Genomic DNA, 10,572 nt, shown 5'->3' with positions numbered 1-10,572 from the left:
CTATTTGGTCAGCTCTAAACTAACTATTGACTAATGCAAGATTCACTGAATTAAAGTTTTACATTTAGTTCCCTTTGATGGGATAGAAAAGACATCTTGTAGTTGCTAGACTAATTAGGATGCACTCATATTCAGTGGCAGAATCCTTCATTAGCTGATGCTGGTTATAGATCAGGCTGATCCATACTGATACTTCATAATCACAGTGCACCATCCGTGATTAAACCATGGCAGTGGCCACCAGTTAACAAATTTCACCTCTTAAAATAGTTGGTGGGTTTTTGTGTTTGAGCAAGCCCACAGAGTGATTCAGAAACATTGAAGCATGCAAGGCTTTCTGTGTGGCTTTCTCAAGGTATAGTTTGTATGAATTGCCTCTGCTGTTTGATATCTTCAAAGCAGAGACGGCATAATATGGAACACCATTGATATTGAGGGGGTTTCCTTCAGCACCCATTTCTTGTAAATTGGTTGTAGTCAATGAGCACCACTGAGTGCAAATTCTTTACAGTTAAATGGGTGGTCACCGTATTTTAGGATCCAGTGCATGAACTGGATTCAAATGCAAATGTAAAAGTTTAATCGAAACCGATTTGGAAAGCAAGTGATGTAATGCTGAATTTCTCCAAATCTATTCCGATGAAGAAACAAACTCATCTGCTTATTGGATGGCCTGAGAGTGAGTACATTTCTTTTTGGTGAAATATGTCTTAAACCACATTCAATTCAAAATCAAGTTAAAGGTGAGAAAGGCTTCTGAGTGGATGTTCTATAATAGTTGCTGTCAGACCCGTGTTACATCTTTCCAAAATGTCTTCAAAAGTTTTTGTAGTGGTCATTATATTACAGTCAGGATTTTCTAAGCATCTAGGGCAAAAAATAATAGTTTAGTGCCTTCCGGATGTGAGTAAATGGATAATGCCCAGTATGAAATCCCTCTTTTAGCAGGATGTCCCTGGGAACAGGAAGATGTAATTTAGCCTGTGCCCAGAGAGCATGACTGAGTTGATTTTGTCCACATGAAGCCTCCTCTGATTTTACACACAGTGGACAAAAACATTAAAAAAAAAAAAAAAAAAAAAAAAAAGATTGTGAATTTCATTCTTAAAATCAATATGAGACTTGTGTGAAGGCAATTTCGAGATAAAAAAATTACAGTAATAATGGTGCATTTTTGAAATTAACCATCATGCCATGCGTTAAAATACATATTTATTACGTTAAGACTCAGTTGAGGTAATTCAAAAGTCATCTGTTCAAGTTTAATTCTACTTTTCCATCAAAGAGTTTTGTAAGTGCAATCAAACTGCTCCAAAAGTAAGAAGAGCTAGAAAAATACTTGAATGAGAAACAAAATGTCATTGGCCTCTTGTGCTGCTGAAGTATGCCTGTCCTCTATCTCAAGATTCTTTCTCTCTGCACTGCTGTTTATTTTTACACAGAGAATCAAGGTCTTTACTCTGCCTCTTGAAAGAAAGGAGCTAACCTGTCGCCTAGCAACACCTCCCACTCCTGCTGAAGCCAGAGGAAGAGAAGAAGGAAAGAGGAAGGACTGAAGCTGTCTATGAAACCAATAAGAGAGACAGAGGTAAAGAGTAGGGTATGGGGGTTGCCTTTTAAGTCAAGAGAGGCCAGCGCATCATGCCAGTGTGGGTATATTTGTGATATCCATAGTATACTGAGAGACGATGAAGTTGCACCTGTCGTGGCATTTAAATCATCTACATTTAAGTCTAAATTGTCTAATGCATTGTTCAGCCGTGTGCGCTGCTTGATTCATATAAACTGTTGTGAGTGAGCAGATGTAACACTCAGACACCCACACACTACCTCCCTCCCTTCCCCATTTCTGTCAGAGATACTTCCCCAGCCTGCAGCCTGGTGTATTTTTAGACCCAGGGCTCAGAACAGTGGGAAAATGTGGACTTTTGTTAAAGTATTTCTATCTCTCTATCTCTCTTTGGGTTTCTGTGAATGGTGACTACTAATTCATGACTTTTTCGTTGACAGATGTCAGTACTTGTTTTAGTTTTGCAGATATCTTGCCCTTTAAATCAGTTCTTTCACTGTTTTTAAGGAAAATTTCCACCAATCTATTTATAGTCCAGCAAAAGTGTTCTATAATTCCATAAGGTCTTTTTTTCCCCTCTTGCTGTTTAAGCTCTCTACTCAATTCCAGCACTACATGCCAGCACATTGTGCTCTCACCCTCCTTTTTCACTCCCTCTCTCTCTCCCTTCGTAAGTTGTTGCTGATGCAAGGTTGCCATGGTGATGTGATGTAGATGTGTGACATCAAAACAGACCTCAAGCAGCAGATTTTTTCCCCCTTTCAGTCTGTCGCTCGCTCTCTATTCTCCAATCTCATTTCATATTAAGCCAAAGGCACTGCATTACAAAACAACTCCATGAGCTTCTGATCTAAACCAACCTCACACATGTAAGAAATATCCTTTTAACTGCGCATCCTGCAATTTCTCTTAAAATAATACGGCTCTTAGTGACCATAAGCGATCCATTATCCATCTTCGCCATTCAGGTCTGCCTTTGATAGTAGCCATCATTGATTCAGTGTGTGCGTCTTTGCCCATCTCTGTGCACTTCGATCTGAACGCATTGTCAATGTGTAGTGCAACTATAATCTTTGTAACAGTATTTGTAGTGCCCAGGTTTGTTCTTTGTCTTTCTAGTTGTGTATTTGTTGTTGGGGTCCACATTAAAAATCTAGGATTTATAAATTCTTCTAAGTGAAAAGTATTTTCTAGAATGCAAGTGAATGTTTTTAATATATTAACATCTTGTGGGCTCGAAGTGAGTAATCAGATGTTTTTATTTTAATTTGCCAGTTCAACTATTCAGTCAAATTGTAATGTGCTGATAAAAATGTAATTTGTTATATAAAATATGTATGAAATTAGAAATGCAAATGCAAGGTCAACAAATCAATGGAAAAACAAGTGAATATGAAATTCCATAAAACATTGCATAACTATTAGAATAGAAGAGAGTGGGCAGAGATGGTTAGAAAGAGGAAGAGAATGAGGCACAGGGAGGGGAGGGAGAAAGTAAGGTACTTCAGTGCCGTTTTTTAGCTGTAGGCTAAAGTTACGATTATTGCTTTTATCCATCCTCAATTTCCCCTTGCCTCCCTCTCTTTGCAAGCAAATATGTTTGCCCAAGAACCGATATTTCCCCATGATTAGTGATCATCTCAGCAGAATGAACACTTCCACACCATTGGCAGTAAGTAAGCAGAATGGCCCATGTCATTCACCCTGGCTGGATTTGAACAATAGCTTTTTTTTTTTTTTTGGCCGGCTGAATCACTGGTATGAATTTATGAATGGGGAGTCCATTACCTGACAGTTTTCCTCAATTCACGCTCCGAGTCATCTACACTGAATGGACATCCTGTAAGTTTATTGTACTACTATATGAAACACTTTCAGAACTTGACTTCCTCCCTATTCCGAAAAGACAATCTATTGAGAGCAAGCTACAAAAATAGTTTGTTCTGAACTTCTTTGACAAAACAAGCCAGGGAGTTTAATACACCTAGAGAGAGTAATGTTATCATTCCTATTCATCTCAAAACCAGATGCTTGGCTGTGGTTGTTGTTAGCCAGTCAATTCATCCTAAGTGTCAGAGAGAGGATGGAAAATGTCATGAAAAGAAAGATTCTGACTGTTTTTGATGCAAAAAACTTTACTAACATGTCTCATGTATGTGTGTGTGTGTGTGTGTGTGTCAGGTGGGAAATGCAATGTAAATGAACATTATCAGGAAAAAATGTGCAAAAATTGCAGTATACTCAAAGGTACACCTTTATCTACCATTAAGGTACCAATATGCAACTTATTGAGGGTAGATACAGGTACATAGGTGTACCATTGAGGGCACATTCCCAGTTAAAAGCCATTTAGGTTTACACCATGTGCATTATATATAAGCTTTTGTGCTTTATGAACTAAATGAAAGTCATATAGTAGAGCAGTGGAATGTGAGTGTGATTTGCATTTTTGCAATATGTTGCTAAATCTGCCTGAAGCGTCATTTCGTTTTGCCACAGAAGCTGTTTTTTAACACCCTATGTTAACACTCAGCAGTCAGACTCTCACCCGCAGGCTTTTTCATGGTGACAGTCTCTCACACATTACTCATTCACTCATCATGAGGATAGACTCACTTTACAGACTCTCTCTCTCCAACTCTGACACAGATGAGCAGCGTAAGTAAGTCCGAAAAGACATCTTTTACCCTCTCTTTGGCACTTAGCATTAGGCCTCAAATCAAAATATGTGCATGAAATACAGCAAGCCATAAAGGGTTTTACATATTATGAGATTGCAATGATGATTCTGGATGCTTAGCGTTCATATATATATATCATTTCACTGTTTTAAAAAATATGCTCTCTTCCTCAATGAAGGAATTCTCTCTTTATTGCCTTCCCTCTGCTCGCACGCCCACGCAACCATAGCAACACATTGCCGTATCATAGTAACCACATTTACGCAGGGAGAAAAAATTAAGGGTGGGTTGTAGAGGTATCTTTTCACTGACCACCATGAGCATGTAGCTTGAAGATGGCTCCTCGTTTTCAATGTATGACAAGGGTGAGATTATAAAAATCATTTATCACTAAATTCAGATATCAAACCTATATTTTAAGGCTTTTTAATAGAGATGAAAGCATATAAAGAAATGTAGCACACTAACCAGATATTTGCTATAGCATCTTATTTGAAATTACTGTCAGTCCTGATTCTAGTTCCCAGTTTGTGAGCCATATAATATAATTAGCCCTCCTCGTTTGGTTCATCTGAATAGCCAATAAGTGGCAGATGAGGTAGATGACTCTTGTTATCAGAGTCACTCCAGCTCAGATGAGGCCCTAATCAAGGCGCGTCGGTAATATTCAGAGGTCAGTTTAATTCCCTTAAACAAATGGCCCAATTATCAGTGACAAACATGTGTCCCTTTTCACTCTCCATCTGTGAAAAAGCCCCCATCTGCCCTTCTATGGAGATCCTCCTTTATTCGGGGTGCAGTGGACTGAAGCTAATGAGACATGCTAATGGAAAACCCTGTAAACCCCAATCACCCATTTGGAGCTAGTTATTCTCCACACGGACCTTGCTAACTGTCTGTCGAGGGTCGCAAAACATTACAACTGACACCTTTGTTTATAAGACTATTTCTGATCTCATATCAGCTTTATTAGACAATCCTGCTGGAAAATCCAGTTTAAGCTGTGTTGATGTTCTTTGAAACATGATCGCTGGTTTTTAGTTTGGTGGACCATCAGTAAACCAGATACTAACTGCTTAAGCCATCTTACAGAGATAATTTAACACCAAAAATGAAAATGTCGTCATTTTTTTTTTTTTTTTTGAAAGTCAGTGTTTTGTTCATATAAAAATTTTTTAAATTTATCCATTTAAAAAAAAAAAAAATAAATAATCTTTACATTATTAAAAATAAAGGTTCCAAAGGGTTTTTTGTTTTGTTTTGTTTTTTCATCTATGCCACAGAAGAACCATTTTTGGTTCCCCAAAGAACCTTTCAGTGAACAATTAAATTTTAATTATTCAAATTAATTAAAAGAACTATTCTAAATAACCAGTTCCCACTATGAATAACCTATATGTTCAAAGCAAGCTTCCATTTTTTTTCCTTTTTGGGCGAACTGTCTTTTTAAAATGTCAAAGTTGGTTTTCGAGACCTGGTGGATGGTCAACCATCTAAACCAGTTCCAACTAGTTTAAACTTGATTGTTATCTGTCAGACTGACATGTTTTATTTGGTGTTTATATTTAGAGCTACATGTAAAATTCCATTTTGCTTTTCCCACCGCCTCCCCACACATGTTTAGCAAATATAGATATCATGAATACTTGTCTGTTGTTTGTAGTTAATGCAGCGGATGTCACGGATGGTGAGTGCTTGTTTTGTAATGGCCTAATGTGTTTGAAAAAGGAGGCGGAGGGCAATAGTGTTTCCCCTTTTCATTCAAAAATAACCATGGATATCCAGGTAAATATAGTACTTTTGTCTCAATGACTGACAGCAGCTGTGTGTTTGTGGGGAATTTCCTGAGGGGTCACGTATCTCAATTAATGTGCGCACTCAAGCATGAAGGGAAAAACTCTCTCGTTCCTGGCTATAAAAAAAAAAAAGCATTCGTTCCTGGCTGTGCAAAGAAATAATCAGATCAGCAGTTTTTTTTGGAGTTGCCCAGACTTTTTGCCACACAGTTTCACTCTGGTGAGGACAAAATGAGAGATTGCAGACACAGCATTGAGAATCACCTTCCCAGTGTGACCGGTCTTTATCTTCTCTCTGCGTTGTGTTGATATTTTTTAACCAGACTGGACAACAAGAGATTCTTTGGACCACTTTTTTTATTCTGAATGAATAAAAAGGAAAATTTATGAAAAAAGTGTCAATCCGTGGCCTTTCTCCACAATTTCAACATTGATCTTTCCCCAGCTGCGCTTACCGCGAACTGCCATCATATTACAATTATTAAATGAACTGCATATGATTAAATCAACAATATTTAACATTTTTCTCAATGTAAAACATTTCACATGAATTCAAAACAACAATATTAACAGAAACATGGATAGAGAACATACCTGAATGAATAAAAAGGAAAATTTATGAAAAAAGTGTCAATCCGTGGCCTTTCTCCACAATTTCAACATTGACCTGCCAGTCAAAACAGATAATTTTAGCCACGGAACTTACACGGTTAATAAACACCAAAAGAAAATACATACTTCATGTTACCCAACCTCTATTAGTGTTACAATAAGATTAAATTGTATTTTTTAACAAAAAAAAATACATATTAGTCACAAGAAACAAACTAATTTAAAACTTTTTTAGTGAGAGCTCAGCAGAACTCACCTTTCCCCAGCTGCGCTTACCGCGAACTGAAGGAAAACAACCGGAACCTAACTCTTAAAGGGGCCACGTACTATATTTTAAACAATTACAAAATAACACTGAAAAATTTACATACAAGGATAGAAACAGCTCAAATAACATTCCAGATGAAAGAAAAATTCCCAGAATATAAAAATAATTATATAAATATAAAACAATTGATAATAACAAAGGGAGGGATTTTGTGTGAAATTAATAAATTTATATAACACCTGTTACATTTACCTCCCCTAATTTCACCAAAATTCTGCATGTGCACAAAGAGGATTTCCTAAAGAATCACAATGCAAAAACTCAATAGTTACAGCAATGAAAGCCATCTGTCTCGACAGATACAGAGAAATTTGAGGGTGATCAGGCCCCAAAACCTCTTAGTTAAGTATGTTGCCAAGTACACCATACCACACTTAATCTTTGCAAAAAAAAAAAATCCTCATTCACATTATTCATATATTAATCACACTTAATGAAAATGTACCCCAAAAAGAAAAAAATAGAGAGAGTAAACTTCTTTCTCAATCACAAAAATTAGAATAGGCTTAAAAGTGACTGAGACTTTTTCTGGAACCCTGTCTGACAAGTTTGCCATTTTAAATGGTTTTTGGGCCATGGTCTCAATCAGACGGTTGACTTTTTTTACAACTCTACCAGCCCGTGTAGTAATCGTGCCTTGCGCTTGTTCAGGACCTGACATTGACACATCATCACGGACCGGCAAATCGGAGTCAGTAATACCTGAATTGGTAAAGTCAACTGTTGCCGATACAATGTCACAATCAGAAGTTCCTTCTCTCAGTGTTTTATCAGAGAGCATCTGGTGTTGACTGTCTGGAATGGAATTAACACAGTAAGTGCCATCACTCTCATCTTCTTCCGTTTCCATTTGTACATCAAGAGATTTTGAACTCCTTGAGACATCCTCATTTAGCACTAATGAATGTGTTCTGTTTTCAGGATCTTCGTCCTCCAAGGAATCAGTGGAATTTGTTGATCGGCTCTCACAGTCAGAATCGTTTGAGCAATCAGCAACAGTAGATCCACATGTTTCATCCTCAGGACATGTCACTGGTAAGAAACTGATGTCTAAGAGCATATTCCGATGTACCACTTTGGTGTGTCCTTTGTCATCCTTCACTTTGTATATGTGTGTCCGAGGGTCATTATCCACAATGGTGTACACAGTAGATTCCCATCTATCTGCCAACTTTTCTTTTCCCTCTTTCTCCTTTATTGGCAATGAGCACTCTATCCCCATTGTTCAAATGTACTCCCTTCATCTTGCGGTTATAAATCTTTGTCTGTTTCCTCTGCTCCTGTACAGCATGTTTTTGGGGCAATTTCAGCTGCTTTGTGAAGATGAGACATTAAAGTTGCAACATAGCTGCTGTAGTCAACAATCACTGGATCCCTTTGATACTTGCTTGAACATTACGTCCACAGGTAAGCGTGGGACACGTCCAAACATGAGTTGGAAAGGTGCGTAACCCGTCGTCTCATGTATTGTCGAGTTGTACGCGAAGGTCAGAGTCTGAATCTGTTGTGGCCACTTATCCTTAGATCTCAAGGGCAAGGAGCGAAGCATATTTCCTAAGGTTCGGTTGAAGCGCTCCGTGATGCCATTTCCCATAGGATGATAGGCAGTCGTGCGAGATTTGGAGACCCCAGAAAGTGTTAGCAATTCAGCAATGAGCTCACTCTCGAAGTTTGTACCTTGATCCGTGTGGATCCGCTCAGGGAAACCATATACACAGAACACATGGTCCCATAACTTCCGAGCAACTTGCTTAGCCGTCTGGTTGATGCAAGGAAAGGCGTGTGCAAGTTTAGTGAAATGATCTGTCAGGAATAACACATCCACTGAATGCCGTTTGCTATCTTCTGCACTCCAAAAGTCAAGACAAACCAACTCCCCATAGGTGCAGAAGTTTGAATGCTTTCCAGTGGAGCACGAGCAGCTGGCTCAGGTGTTTTGGCCAAAATACACCTCTTGCAACACTTCACATATTCTCTGATCTCATGCTCCATCTTGGGCCAGAAGAAGCGCTGTCTTGCAAAGTGAACTGTTCTAGCCTGTCCTTGGTGACCAGCAAGATCGTGAAGACCATGTAAGGCTTTTTCTACCATGTTCTGAGGCAGAACATACTGATGTCTTCTCTGTCTGCTTATTGGGTCCTTAGTTACCCTGTACAGAATCCCATCACACATATATAGATGATCCCATTGCTTGACAAGAGCCAGCGCTCTGCAGTCGAGCTTCTCTCTCTCTCTCGTCTTGAAGGGCGTCTTTTACGAAGTACAAAAGGGAGAACCTTGGAAATGGTAAGGTCAAGCTCTTGACTTCTCCCCAACTCATCATGAGAGAACACAGGCAGAGGTTGTTCACTTTGGTTAGTGGCAGCAACCTGTTGAACTAACTGCACCAACTGAACTGCTCGCGTCACTGCCGCTGTTTCCCAGTCATCTTGTGCTTGGCAAAGTGTCTTAACTGCTGCTGGATCACACGACTGCACCGTGACAGCTTGATTGACATCCAGTCTGATCACTTATCTTGTGGCACTCAACCTTCAGACGAAACACATCCTGTATTCCTTCTTTTTCTACAACATCAGCTTCGGTAAGTAAGCGATTGTAACTCTCATTCATGAGCCTATGACTAATTGACCTTGCAAATGGATCTCTGCTTAAGGTATCAGCCACAATGTTCTTAACTCCTGCAATATGTTTTATGTCGAAAAAATAAGGGGCTAATTTTGAAACCCACCTTTGTTCACAGGCATCGAGTTTTGGCTTAGTCATAATGTGCGTAAGTGGATTGTTGTCAGTCCAAACTGTGAAGCTGTGCCCCTTAAGCCAGTGGCTGAACTTTTCGCACACACTCCACTTCAAAGCCAAAAACTCGAGCCTGTGCGCAGGGTACTTCTTCTGTGATGCAGTCAGGGTTTTGCTGGCAAAGGCAATTGGCCGAGCTATATCTTCCCCAGCTGGAACTTGGGATAGCACAGCACCTAACCCATCCAGAGATGCGTCAATTGAAAGAATCAAAGGCCTAGAGAAATCAGGGTGTGCAAGCACAGCACAGTTCAGCAACTTCTGCTTAAGTGTATTGAAAGCAATATCACATTCCTCCGTCCAATCACTTGGATTCAGCTTTCTAAACGAGCCAACAGGCTTCCTAACTTTCTCTTTACCTCTTCTCTTCTGACCCGCAGTTAAAGCAAAGAGAGGCTTGGCGATCGAAGAACAATTAGGAATAAAGTGTTGATAATAGAAAATCATTCCTAAAAATGACTTGATTCTTCTTGCTGATGGAGTGCAACCATCTTCCTCCATAAGTTGCAACTTGGACATTTTGGATATAACATCCACCTTTGTGAAGTCCACAGAGACACCATGGCCAGAAATAACATGACCCAAGAACTTCACTGAATCACACATAAAATGACACTTTTTGGGACTCAGTTTGAGGTGATATAACCTAAGCCGCTGAAAAACCATTTCAAGCCTGCTCAAAGCCTCTTGCTCCGTGGGTGCAAACACAAGTAAATCATCCAAATAGCAGAGCAAGCTACTGAAGTTCATATCCCCAAAAATGCTAAGCATCATCCGCATGAACGAAGC

The 10,572-nt window shown here is 39.2% G+C and overlaps 1 long non-coding RNA gene across 1 annotated transcript; it reads right to left on the bottom strand.

Moving 5' to 3' along the window:
- Positions 1-6,386: 6,386 nt before the first annotated feature.
- LOC122147473 lies at positions 6,387-6,981 on the bottom strand. Its single transcript, XR_006161648.1, has 2 exons — positions 6,916-6,981; positions 6,387-6,714 (listed from the first exon to the last, which is right to left on the bottom strand). It is a non-coding gene; the product is annotated as an uncharacterized LOC122147473 (long non-coding RNA).
- Positions 6,982-10,572: the final 3,591 nt, after the last annotated feature.

This window comes from Cyprinus carpio, chromosome A14 (assembly GCF_018340385.1).
Source record: "Cyprinus carpio isolate SPL01 chromosome A14, ASM1834038v1, whole genome shotgun sequence".
NCBI lineage: Eukaryota > Metazoa > Chordata > Actinopteri > Cypriniformes > Cyprinidae > Cyprinus > Cyprinus carpio.
This window is presented reverse-complemented; position numbering and strand designations above follow the sequence as displayed.